Genomic DNA, 14190 nt, shown 5'->3' on the forward strand with positions numbered 1-14190 from the left:
CCATCAAGCTCTTCCCCTTTAAATAGGGACCACGAGTGAGGCAGCTTAAGGGAGACTTGGGCAAAGCAGGCACATTGAATGAGATGTCCACTGTGAGTGGACTTGTACTTACTGGAAATGCTAGAAAACCTGTCCTATTAGGCAGCAATCATGTAATGCTGAAGTCCAGCAGATGGACAGGCAGGCAGGCCAGGAGACCAGAGCTATCACACTAGGCAGTCAGACTTCAAACTTCTCAGGCATTTTCAAAGAACGTTCTTTCCTCGAGACTAATTAAAATTGGTTAGATTGCCAATGCCTGCTAACTGACTTGACTTAAAATGACTACTATTAATGAGCATTGGATGAAACATAAAGAATAAAAAAGAAGTGAGTCAATTTAAGGGGTAGTGTCTCACGAAGTGCAATAATAATAAAGAAAATATCTGAATTTGGCTGTGTCTGCTGAGCTGCCCTCATCGTCTCCGACAGTTTAGGATCCAACCCATGGAGCTGAAACCTGTATTTGTACTAGTGTAATGTTTCATAATACGTGAATTTAATGGAAGCCAGCTATCAGCTTTGAGTTACTTTGTCTTTAACTCATCAGGGTGTAAATGGGTTTCAAGGTAATTTTTAATCTATATGTAAATTAGCAATTTCTGTAACAGCCATAGTATGAATTTGAGTGTGTGCAGAAAAGAAGGATTGGATGCAAACAATATTTTGAAAATAATGTCAAGAAAGAGGCTATACAAGTGATACATGACATTCAGTGAATTTGAATATAGGTTATATTAGGACACTTTCAATGAAATTATTGTCATTGAAAATTTTCTGAGGCTGATAATACATGAAGTAATATGTAGAACAGAGAATGAAAATAAGATTTTATTGTTGGGTTAAACTGTGTTAAAGGTCATACAGTTTTCCATTAGATATCTTCCATTTGGCAGATTTTATGTGAAAGTTGATTGTATTCTTACGGAATTTGTTTTTAACTAAGATAGTAAAGTGACTTAAAGTTGGAGTGATTAAAACTCTTCTTTTGTTTTCTGATACAAAATAATATGCTTTATCTACTATTTAAATCTATGTTTATAAGTAAATATGCTTTCTTGTATTTATATCTGTCGTGTAACATGCTAAAAATTACAAAAACCCTAATTTTTCCTAATTTTAGTCACAATGAAAGCTGCATAAATATTTTATATCCTAAATCATCTAATTAATTATTTCTTTTTAAAGGAAGAGTGTAGCACAGGGAAATGTTCTGAAGGATATTAATAAAAATACAAGCATTCAAAGTTCATTCTAAAGTTCAGGGAGTATTAGCCTCCAAAGAGCAGTTGTCAATTACATGGAAAGAATAGAAAGCATGAAAAGATACAGAATGGGTTATTATGGCTACCATTTTCTAGTCTCTAATAGTTAAAAGAAGGGTGGGAGATTGTACTGGAGGTGGTATCTGTACCAAAATTAAGTGGTAACTTCAAAACAAAACATGGGCCACACCACTTCAACTCTGTTAGTTGCAACTGGCTTTAATTCAGTTTGCTCTGGATTTATTTCCATTTGTTGATGAGTTGAATCATTGTCATTAGGATTGATCTCAACCTAAAATAGAAATCATTGCCTTTCTGGGGCACCTGGGTGACTCAGTTGGTTAAGTGTCTGACTCTCGATCTTGGCTCAGGTCATGATCTCACGGTTTGTGAGTTGGAGCCCCACATCAGACTCTGCTGATAACACAGAGCCTACTTAGAATTCTCTCTCCCTCTCTTTCTGACCCTATCTGACTTGTGCTCACTCTCTCTCTCTCTCTCATAATAAATAAATAAATAAATAAATAAATAAATAAATAAACTTAAAAAAATTTTTAAATGCAAATCACTGCCTTTCAGATCAATGTTAAATCCCCTAAGTAATAAAGAACTTCTATACTTAACCAAGTTACCATTTTGATTGTCCAGGGATGTTAAGTACCCTGGTTCTTTAAATATTAACTCAAAGAATTTTTAAAATTCTGACTTTATTTGTATTTATATAACCCCCTGGAGTTTAACTACTGTTCTGGATAGTTCTCACTGTGAAGTGACTCTCATGCAATTGTATTCTTGCTGGGAAATGATTTTATTGCATAAGAAAATGAATGAGCAGAGACCAGTGAGCTGTGTCTGCTGATGGACTCTAATTTGCCAACTGTGATGTCAAAGCAGATTTGAGATTTGTGACAACAGTTTGTGATTGCACTGCACTGCAATTCTGTGGCATCAATGAACCATGCCATGCACAATCTCATTCCACGTTTTGCACTTATATAAGTTTAGTTTACATAGTCCTATGTAGAAAACTTTCAGGGGCACAGGGAAGATTGGTTGGGATTATTGTGTTGGTACTACATGTTTCATTATAGTACTGATGGCATTGAAATCTATTTCTCCATTGTCCAAAAGGAATGGTTGTGTCCCATTCTATCAAAGAACTGATAGAAAGGGGATATTCACATTGTATTAGAGGCTATGTAATATCTGGCACAAATCATAGCTTTTGTTATTGCTAAACCTACCAATCTAGGTTTTCTGCTAGCATTGCTTTAAAAATAAGACCGATGTGTTTTCTGCTAACTTGTACGCTGCTTTTAAGTACTCTGTCTTTCATAGCTCAAAACAGTTTGGTGTGAACCAAGTGGATTTGGTTGCTTTCTGAAGAAAGAGGCACTTCTGCATAGGGTTCTCCTCACACTCATAAAATTTCAAAGACAGCCTGGTGGTTTTGGCATCCACATTCTTTTTTTTTCCCTCAAAATTTTATTTAAATTCTAATTAATTAACATATAGTATAATACTGGTTTCAGGTGTAGAATTTTGTGATTCATCACTTACATACAATACCCAGTGCTCTTCGCAACAAGTGCCCTCCTAAATACTCATCGCCATTTAGCCCATCCCCCATTCTGTTATAGAGTATTTGTGAGCCAGGTCTCCTAGGAAAAAATCATGCTGATGGTAGGCAGAATTTTGATTCCCATGAACTTTGCCTCCTGATGGCATGCTGTGGTTATGTTACATGGCAAAAGGGACTTTGGAGATATAATTACAGTAAAGACTTTGACATAGGGAGGTTAGGGGTGCCTGGGTGGCTCTGTCGGTTGGGTGTCCAAATTCGGCTCAGGTCATGATCTCATGGTTCCTGAGTTTGAGCCCCATGTCGGGCTCTGTGCCAACAGCTCAGAGCCTGGAGCCTGCTTCGGATTCTGCATCTCCCTCTTTGCCCCCTCCCCCATTCTCTCTCTCAAAAATAAATAAACATTTAAAAAAACAAAAAAAAAATTATTAACACAGGGAGGTTATCCAATCTGGAGGTACCAAACAGAGCATAAGAAAGAGTATGGGCAGCTGTTAGGAGCAATAACCATCTCCCCACATGTCCCAGACTTATCCAGCAAAGTGGGAGCCTCAGTCCTACCACTGCAAGGAACTGAATTTGGTCAACAATCTAAATGAGCTTGGGAGCAGATTCTTCCCCAGCACCTTGAGCAAGGAATGCAGCCCTATCAAAACTTTGATTTTGGTATTGTGAGACCCTAAGGAGAGGACCCAGCCCAACCCAAATAGACTTTTGACCTTTAGAGACTGTGAGATAATACAGTAGTATTGTTTTAAGCCACTAACTTTGTGATGATTTGTTAGAGCCTCAACAGGAAACACATAATGTTCATTCTTGAGATATCCTAAGATGTAGTTCAGGTATTTCCACTGGTCAGATTCTGTCTACTTCCCTGGGCTTCTATTCCTCACCATTTAAATTAAATTCTCCTAACTCCTGGCCCATCCGATGACTCCTATAGCATCCTATAACATATTATGACATCTTTTAGCATCCTGTAACTTTGATAATAAATATAAGATCCCTGTAACATCCTGTAATAACCTATACCTTCTATGATATACACAAAATGAGTCTATAAAGGTAGGGAACATGGCTGGGGAAGTTACTCATCTGATCCAAGTAACCTATTTCTCTGGAAGATGACTGAATTATATCAATATGTTTTAAAAATACACTATCTCCTTCCCACCTTCATACTTTCTGCTGACAGTCTCTTCCCTCCAAGCAATTGATTTTTAGTAGTCTGAAATTTAGATTTAGTAGACTGAGATTTATCGAATGAGACTGTAATGTTAGGCTACTTTAAGGTTGTCATTAACAAACTCCAGCACTACTTGCTCAATAGAGAATTGCCTCTCCTTGGTCCACATTAGCTCAGAGAGCAAATTAACTCATTTGTTTACTCAGAAATTTGCTCCTGGAGTTAGATGGGAAGGATATGAGTTTATCGCTGAGTTAACTATGGCTGTGAGAGCCCTTTCCATTAATTGCTGGCTATTGCAAGAAGCATGTGATGTCCATTATTTCTATTTCCTTTGCCAATTTGTGGAAACACCTGGAGGTTTTTTTTATTTTTTTATTTTTTTTTTTAAATTTTTTTTTTCAACGTTTTTTATTTATTTTTGGGACAGAGAGAGGCAGAGCATGAACGGGGGAGGGGCAGAGAGAGAGGGAGACACAGAATCGGAAACAGGCTCCAGGCTCCGAGCCGTCAGCCCAGAGCCTGACGCGGGGCTCGAACTCACGGACCGCGAGATCGTGACCTGAAGTCGGACGCTCAACCGACTGCGCCACCCAGGCGCCCCAACACCTGGAGGTTTAATGAGTGAATGTGCCTTTGCATCCTGAAATAAATAAGCAAGACAGCCAATTAAGGATACATGCATATAAATCAAAATTATTTTTCCACATTTGTGCTTGTGAAAAAAAAAAAAGACTTAAATGGCATTTGTAAAATTTCCCCCCAAATTGTGTTGGGAGTGTTGGGAGTGTTGGGAGGTTCAGTAGAATTAGAAATGGCTACCCATTTCCTCAGCTTTGGAGTCACAGAGCTGTGTGTGAATCCCAATTCCATCACTTACTGGTGTGATACTTATTGAGTTACCTAGCCTCTTTAGGCTCTTTGCCATGGCAATAGTGACTTATCTCTTTAATCTGTAAAGTACGTGGCACAGTTCTACCAAATACCATTAATGGTGGTGATTTTACCAAGACAGTCCATGGTCAACACCTTTTCTTTGATAGTTCTCCACACATAGCACATTCTATGTAAAACATTAAGTGAATAAGAATCTCAGATCACTTCTCCCCCAAGTATGGTTAAAGGTTTTCTGTATGTCTCTAAAACAATCAGAATAATGAAATGGGCAAGAGAGAGGGAGCATAGGGAAGGAAAATGAGATGAGGGCTAGCTGTATATGGAAGCTATCCTTTATAGGCTCTTGGAACAAGTAATGTAGAAATGTCACTGACAGTTGTCCCCTAGAGCCAAATCATTTTGAGAAGTCTTTAAATATAATTTTAAAATGTTTTGGTTTTCAGGCACTATCAATGATGTGCTAATATCCTGTCTTTCAAGTCAAATCTCAGACTTGAATCTGAAGTTATTTCTTGAGCATCTGAGAATAGAAATTGAACTTCCATATGCTGTGTTTCTGATGGTAGCAGGGCATGTCAAGACAGGTCTGAACATAAGGAGAATCTGAGGATCTCAAAGAGAGAGCTATCTTCTTAAATAGAGTACTAATATTTTTCCTTTGCTAGAAACTTAAACTGCAGAAAAACACTCCGTTACAACCTACCTTCATTTTCTGCTTAGATAGATATCTGTCCTGCCAGAGGCAATTTGGAAACGCGTTCTTTATCTCAGTAGAGGACATTATGCTGATCACTTTAGGTAAAAAGTTTCATTGTCTTCTAAACAATAGTTTGTCAGGAAAAAAAAAAGCATATTTTCTTTTAAAAATAACTTAAAATACGAATAATCTTAGGTGAGTTTGTCTTAGCTGGCAGAGAAGACATGTTAAACTGTTTGCAACAAATAAAATACTTTTTTTTTAAATAGAAGGAATGGAAGCTCACCATCTCAAAAGTACTGAATTTAGACTCAAAAGTCATAAAAACCCAGAGTTCACCCTAAGTCCCCTCACTCCAAACACTCATGTCTAAGTTTTGCACCTTCCTCCTCTTTCCTTTCTGTTTGATCTTCTCTTCTGCCCACACTTGTGGTCTTACCTCCATTTCCTCTTGCCCTAGACCTTGCAAGCATTCTAAAATCCCTTTTTCCATTGTTGCCTCCACCCCCCCATTCCTCTCTACAGTTCTGTTGATATGATCTATCTGAAACAAATTCCATCAGGTTGCTCCCTTACTTGAAAATGCACTGGCTTCGATTGCTTAGAGAATGAAGTTAGGACTTCTTTCTTTGCCACGCCAGGGATCTGGTCTTTGGCCATTTCTATTTTTTCAGCCCTACTATTGAGTGCCCTCCCCGCCCCCCCCCCCCCCCCCCCCCACTCCATGCCAGAAGTAGCTTGCTATTTCCAGCATCTACCAGGCTGTTTAATTCTCTGTATCTTTGTTCAACCTGCTTTGATGATCCCCCACCCCCCATTTTCCTTATAAATATTCATCTTCTAGGCTGAGCTCAATGCCAACTCTCTGTTTCTCTCTGCCTAACCCACATAGAACTGATTTCTTCCCTCTTCAAGTCTCCTCTATATTTTGTGGAGACTTCTGGACATAGAGACTGTAATATTTTATTGCATTTGTTCACAAGGCCATTTCCCACTTCCAGACTTAATCTAAATGAGATTAAAACTATACCTTATCTAGCCAGTAGTAATGTGCATGTAGCATGCAGTGGACACCCTTCTGGAGAGAAGAAAGGAATGGAAAGACCTGGGATAGAGCCATATGCATGCTAAGAATTCAGACAAGACACGTAATTTCTCTGAGCTTAGTTTTACTCACCTGTAAAATAACCATAGTATTGCCAGCTCTTTCCATTGTGTTTGGAAGAAAACCATTAGAAAAAGCCTCTAAGCACCAGCCCTAGATGCCACCTACTCTTTGCTTTCCTCTGGGACTTCATTTCAGGCCTCTATCCCTCTTGTTCCCAGTTTTCCAGAGGAATTTACCTTCTGATAGTTTACAGAATGTGCCAAACTGTTTTCTCACCCTTCCCAGCCCTCCCTTGCACATGCTGATTCCTCTGAATGGGAGGCACCCCCCTCCCCCACCAAACTTTGCAGGGCTGCCTGCTTCTCATCAAACATCATATTTTCAGAGATGCCTTGACTAATCTCTCTGACGTAGGTCTCTCCATGTTATGCCTGGGTATTTTTTTATAGTATTCTTTTTTTTTTTTAAAAATAACTCCATAGTTTATACTTCTTTTAAGTATATGTTTAGGTTTTTTTTGTTTGTTTTGGTTTTTTTGCTTGAATTCCTCACTGTAATGTCAACTCCAGGAGAGTGGGCAAAGATGACATTGTTCCTGGTGACTGTTTCATTCCTAGGGCCTGACACATAGCAAGCACTTAATAAATATTTGTTGATGATATATGAACTAATCTCTAAGGTTGATTTTGAAGACCAGGTACAGTTGGTGAGTGAAGTTTATAAACCAAGAGCACTATACAAATAATGTGAAGCATAGTTACTATCATAACCGGAACAAGCACAGAGAAACAGGGAAAATATGTGCCAACTTCCATTTTCTCAGGAAATGAATATACAGCTGGACAACAAGTAATTACTCATTTCCAAGGGTGAAATCTCAGTCTGAGTGACCAGTCCAGCAAGAGAGAGAGGACTTTTTCATGCCTAGAGGAGGTATTATTTCTTAACATGTTTTCTGCCATAAGCTGACTAGAGTCCTGGGGCTAGAGAAAGTATGCTCATACTTTTGGTGAAGGAGGAAGGTGGTGTGGGCTCTGGGATTCAGGGTCCAGCCAGAGGAAATGTCTCCCCATGTATGGCTCTTTCATATAGATCTACTTTATCTGTTTTTAGTGTGAAAAGACTTCAGTCTGGGCAATTAGTTAAAATAGGGTATATCTCAATTAGGCAGGTAAAACACCAGCCAGTGCAGGATTGGTAAATAGATGACCAGAAAAGAAGAGATGGGCCATGGTTTTATCCATGGTTTTCCCAGAAACATACCTTTTCTTTATCTGATTTCCCCTCTCTATACCCATTGCCTATCTGTAGAAAGGGGATAATAATATTTACTTGATAGGGCTATTGTGAGAGATGAATCAGATATGTAAAGAGTTTGGAATGTTCTAGCATGTAGTAAGCTCTTAAAAAGTGCTATTTTTATTGTCAACAGCCCATCATTTCTTATAAACATGAATCAGGACTCAATTTTTCCCACCTACGGAGAGTAGGAATAACACGGTAGGTTCTCAGATGTCACCTAACTGCCAAACACATTAGCCCCAGAATATGACCAGGGACCAGGGACCCTAAAAAAGGGTGCTCCTATTTATCAGGTCAAAACCATCTTTCTCTGGTCTTTCTCCCTCATGGCTGTTGTATCAGAAGTAGGAAGATGATGCATTTTTGGATTATTTTCCCTAAGGCTCAGAGAGCTCTAATGATAATGAACTCACTATTTCATAGGACATAGAAGTATAGTTTAATAAATCATAATATTCTTCTGATTAGATTATTTTATCAGTTTAAAGTTATTTTTAATTTTTAATTTTACACTTCAGAAAAGTTGTAAAAATAGTACTGATATTTCTTATGTACTTTTCACCCAGCTTCCTCTACAGTTAGTCTTATTATCACAGTACGGTGGTCAAAATGGAGAATGTAACCTTCGCACAATAATATTAACCCAAGTACAAATTTTATTTTGATATTAACAGTTTCTCCACTAATGTCCTTTTTCTGTTCTAGGATTCTGTCTCAGGTCTCACTGCATTTGGTTGTCATGTCTGCTTAGTTTCCTCCACTCTACAACTGTTTTTCTCTTTCCCTGTCTTTCATGAACTTGATACTTCTGAAAAGTTCTGGTCAGCTGTTATTGTGAGGACTTAACCCTCAATTTGGTTTTATCTGGTGTTTTTCCCTTGACTAGATTGAGGGTATGCATTACCGAGAAGAATAACACAGTGATGAGCCCTTCTCAGAGCCAGATGTCTTATCACTGGTGGTGTGAACTTTGGTTACTTGGTTCAGGTGGCAGTTGCCAGGTGTCTCAACTGTTGTTATTTTCCCCTTTGTAATCAATAGATATCTTGGGCAGAGATACTTTATACTATGAAAATGACTTGTTTCTTCTCCATCTTTCATCCACCATTTTAGCATTCATCTGTGGATCTTGCCTGCAACAAGTTGTAGTGTTTTAAGAGTGATTTTCTATTCCCTCATTTCCCACGCCCTCACATTTATTAATTAGAATTCATTTGAAGAGAGAGCTATCTTTTTTCCATTTACTTATTTATTCAATTAGTTATATCAGTATAGATGCATGTATATTAACTTGCTTTATTCTATGGGATATAATACGATGCTATCATTTTTTTTTTGTTTTTGTTGCTCACGTTGTTCTACTTTTGGTCATCGTAAGCTCTTTCAGGTTGGCTCCTGTGGCCTTTCCACATCCTCCCATCCTTATTTTTTTTTTAAGTTTATGTATGTATGTATGTATGTATGTATGTGATCTCTACACCCAGTGTGGGGCTTGAACTCATGACCCTGAGATCAAGAATTGCATGCTCTACTGACTGAGCCAGCTAGGTGCTCCTCTCCCATCCTTTTTTTGAGCATTTCTTTACTTTTTAGAATTTTAAGATGCTCCAGACTCATCTTGTATTTTCCTAGCCTCAGGCTTGGAATTAACCACTTCTTCCAAGAAACCCTTTGGTCCTTTTTTTTTTTTTTTTGGAGAATGGCTTTTAGAAACTAAGATCTGAGCAGTAGGTGTGTTCATTGCTGCTAGGGTGTCATTGTTCTTCCTTCTTTCCTTATTTGTGACTTCTTTCCTGAGCATGAGAAACTTGGTCCTTGTTATCTACAATATATTTACTTACTTTATTTAACCCCTAGTAAAAGAGAAAGTGGTTACAGAATTGCTGTCCCAGTCTCCAGAGAAACAAATTTGCTGTGAACTCATAGTTCACACAATTTTTTAAAATTCATAATATAATTCTGTGTTAAATCATACTCCCTATGTGCATGGTGATCATTATGATTTTTGGCTTCTGTTGTTTCCAAGAGAAGAAAACCTTTGCAAGAAGTACTCTCATACACAAACTAGAAGGTGCTTAACCTACTTCATTCCATTTCCTAAAAACTTCAAAAAATATTATTTGTATCTAGTAGGTATTGTTTGCAAGTTAAGATCCAAAACCTTGCATTTAATGCACAGTTTATTTATATTTTCATGTTTCACTGTTTGGATAAGTATATAGTTCTAATTAAAAAGTAAGAGATGACACATAATTTCCTTATTTTTTTTTTAAGTCAGGAACAGTAATATTGTTCCCGGAATATGAAGATACAAGTCTGCTCTGGGGTCATGACAGCTGTACTTGAGATTCAGGTGCTCACATGAACAGACTAAGTAAGTAACAGTTCTTACAGAATGATACGTGAATGAAGGCAATCCCCATTTGTGGCATGTGCATGTATGAATGCATGCACACGTATGTACAGGCACACACAGGTGCATGTACACGTATATGTGGGTACACATATAGTCCAGGCTGAAGGCTCATTTTCCAAATCAGTTTTCTCATCTAGTGAATGGAAGAAATATGTTCTTGATATTTGCTTTCTATTTTAACCCTTTGGAATTCTCTTTTGCAGTTGTGTTCAAAAACAGCTTACATGTTACTCAAGATAATAAGTTACTTTACCTTATAGTCACATCTTATATGATGATACTATTGATATTATCCAGTTTGATCTTTTTATTTATCACTCTTGGCTCTGAATAACTTTTGGCTATTTCAAATATGCTTCTTAAGGGTAAAAAATGTTCAGCCCTTAAAGAATGAAATTTTGAGGATGTTAAGAATGTGTCCCAAGGATGATAGTAACCCCAAAGAGGACTCCCCCCAGCCTAGACTGCTTCTCTCCTCTAACACAAGATGTGAAGCAATTGTAGCATTGTTAAAATAACCAGTCATCTCAAAAAGGTGCAGAATACTTAATATCCTTGATAACATTTTTGTGAGTTGATTAAAAATCCTGTACTCTTGGGACACCTGGGTGGCTCAGTTGGTTGAACATCCGACTCTTGATTGCAGCCCAGGTCATGATCCCAGGGTCATGGGATCGAGCCCTGTATCAGGCTCCTCACTGAGCAAGGAATCTGCTCAAGATTCTACCCCCACCCCCACTCTCTCTAAAATAATAATAATAATAAAGATCCCATACTCTTGTTTCAGTTTCACGTTTAGAGAAATGGGAGTCCCAAAAGAATAAAAGCATATACCTCTAACAGCAAGCCAGTGACATACCATTCTGTATTACCAACGAGTCTGTCACTCCTTCGCTCCTTCCATCCCTGGTCCACAATCCCTCAAAGACTTGATGACAAGGCAATGATAGGAGGTTGTGATTCGGTGGGATGCATACTAGACTGGAATCAGAAGACATGGTTAGGAATCCAGGTGTCGATCAGATGAGGCAGTAGCTTTGAAATCATTTGAATGATATCAAGCACCCACAGGTTGATTGTGAATCTGAAATGGAGAAGCTAAAGCTTCAAAAGTCAAGGCTTACTATATTTTATATGAACTATTTAATAATGGGATAAAAAATATGCTAAAAGAGGTCAGGCTTTTAATAACCCAATATAGCGGATCTCTTAATTCTTAATAAAAAAGAATAAAAAGATGAAATAATGTAGCCTGTAATCATTCTGCCAAGTCATGAGGTGTAAGCAGGTAATTTTAGAATGTTCTATAACTGTACTTTAAACCACAGATTGCATTAAAAGTCAGGGTAGTAATTTTTCAGGTCTCCTACGGCAGGATTTATTTTCTTAATATAGAAATGTTCAATTCATCATGCAAGACTTTTTTTTTAAATTTTTTTAATGTTTATTTATTTTTGAGACAGAGAGAGACAGAGCATGAATGGGGGAGGGTCAGAGAGAGGGAGACACAGAATCCGAAGCAGGCTCCAGGCTCCGAGCTGTCAGCACAGAGCCCAACGCGGGGCTCGAACTCACAGACCGTGAGATCATGACCTGAGCAGAAGTCGGACGCTTAACCGACTGAGCCACCCAGGCGCCCCCATGCAAGACTTTTTATATAGGTTAGACCTCTTCTCCATGCCCTCAAATTTCTTTACTTCCATCTACCCATGCTTGTCCACAGCATATATACACTGTACTTATGTGTGCATGTTCACTTACACACACACACACACACACACACTCCTCAGTACAGGCAAATTAAAGCTAAGTGGACATAATTGGCCACCTCTTGCCTTATAATTTAGATTTCAGAAAAAAAAAAACCACCTCTCTCCTGTTTTTCTCCTTTTGAGCAAACTATGGAGAAATGTATTAGCATCCTTACATTTCTTGGCCTCATGCACTCCCTTTCTTCCCTTGCATGTGAACCTCATGGTCTTGCCAAGGTTTTCTAATATTGGCATGTCAAATGCAGATTACAAGCCTCCACAGGCTGGGTTCACACTGGCCTCTTGGCTTTTTACAGAACCTTACATAGCCTTGTCGCTAGCTTGATGTTAAAGCAAATAATGCTAGCATCCTTAGTAAGGCCTTTGCACTGAACACCATGGAAATTCGACCACAATAAACATGCTGAGAATAAAATCAGGCCCTGCTGTAATTATTAGGTCAGAGGCAGGTAAGTGCAATTATTTCTTTACTGAACAAAGGCAGGTGGGGAGTAACTGGTTCTGCAATGAGAGGGCAAGGTGTGCGAGGGCTGGGGATGTTCAATCTGTAAGCCCACATGCGTTCAACACCCACATAGTGCTTCCTATATATTTTTCCTCTCTATGCTATTCTTTTTCTTTGTTTTTAAAAGCAGTTCTAAATTGCATAGCATTTTTTTTCCCCTTCTCACACTTCTTTCTGTGCTTACAGGCAAGGACAGTAAATTAAGCATATCTAAGGATTTAATGCTCAGAATCACCTTGGATAATTGGCTTAAGGGGTTGAAGCACGCTTTTCCCTGTGTCTCCTTGTCTTAATGCTACTTCTCCTCTGAGGGTACATCTGTCAATAATTGATGGAGCTTTCTTGGGTAAATGAGCTGTTGCTTGGGACATTATAAATCATATTTGGAATCAAGTTTGTTTTCAAGCTGCTTTTAAAGTCTCAGTGCTGTGCTAACTGAATAGAAAATGCTAAATGTTTGCGGGAGTAGTACAAGCCCTCGAGTGTTAAAGGCACGAGCTGGATTTAAGAGAACAAATGGAATTTATACCCTCTAAGGGAACCAGAACGCATCTATTTTATCAGAAAAATGTGGAGATTTGGCAAGGTACTTCTAGAAGGACACTGCCTGAGTACCTACTGTGTGCTGGGCACTGCGATCTGTGAGTCACTTTGGGTACCTGAGTTAATCCTCAAAAGACTCACCTGGCAGGTATTACAAGGACTCTTCTAGAGATGAAGCAACAGAGGCTCAGGAAGGTTGATTACCTCCTCAGTGCATGCAGGGAGCGTGTGGTGGACTTGTAATTGGAATCAGTTGGACTGTGAAGTCCTTGCTGTCCTCTCCATGCTCTGTGACATCGTCTTCAGTCTTTGTTTGGTAGTATCCTGATGTTTTTCATGTGTTTGGTGTTGAAACAGGCCAATGGCCCCTGTCACCAAACCTCCTGCAAGTCTCCCAGCTGTTCCAACCAGTGCCTTTTATCTTCACTTTTATCTGTTTGGTATTACAGGGCTTCAGCATGAAATTTTGATAAAAAGGTCCTTCTGGTAGAAGAAATTTGAAAACTACAGCTGCATGAGAACAGTAAAAGTCTATCTCATACAGTGAAGACATTAGTATAGGTAAGAGCATGTCTGATAGGTAAGAAGTTGGGCAATGTTTTGCTCCCCTCTCTGCCTCAACATACACACCCAGAAAACATCCTAGAACATCCCTACTGTAAGCCTGGCTTCAGGATGAGAGCTAAGCTCAGACTCAAGAGTCCTGGGTTTTCATCTTGCTCAGTCTACTGTGTGCTGTGATTTTCCCATCTGTTTCCACATCTATGGCTAGAGACAATACTCCTTGTTCCACCAACCTCAGAGCCTCGTTGTGATGATTGAAGGTGAAGGAAGACTGATAGCTAGAATGTAAGGTATTGTTACTATTGCACTTTTTG

General features: G+C 38.7%; 1 long non-coding RNA gene across 2 annotated transcripts; it reads right to left on the reverse strand.

The window, feature by feature from the left end:
- Positions 1 to 4634: 4634 nt before the first annotated feature.
- On the reverse strand, positions 4635 to 13732 carry LOC122204631. Of its 2 annotated transcripts, none has more exons than XR_006195714.1 (4): positions 13454 to 13732; positions 11352 to 11473; positions 5673 to 5787; positions 4635 to 4715 (listed from the first exon to the last, which is right to left on the reverse strand). It is a non-coding gene; the product is annotated as an uncharacterized LOC122204631 (long non-coding RNA). The 2 variants fall into 2 exon arrangements; XR_006195715.1 differs by having other exon boundaries at positions 11327 to 11473.
- Positions 13733 to 14190: the final 458 nt, after the last annotated feature.

The sequence above is a fragment of the Panthera leo genome, chromosome D4 (assembly GCF_018350215.1).
Source record: "Panthera leo isolate Ple1 chromosome D4, P.leo_Ple1_pat1.1, whole genome shotgun sequence".
NCBI classification, from domain to species: Eukaryota; Metazoa; Chordata; class Mammalia; order Carnivora; family Felidae; genus Panthera; species Panthera leo.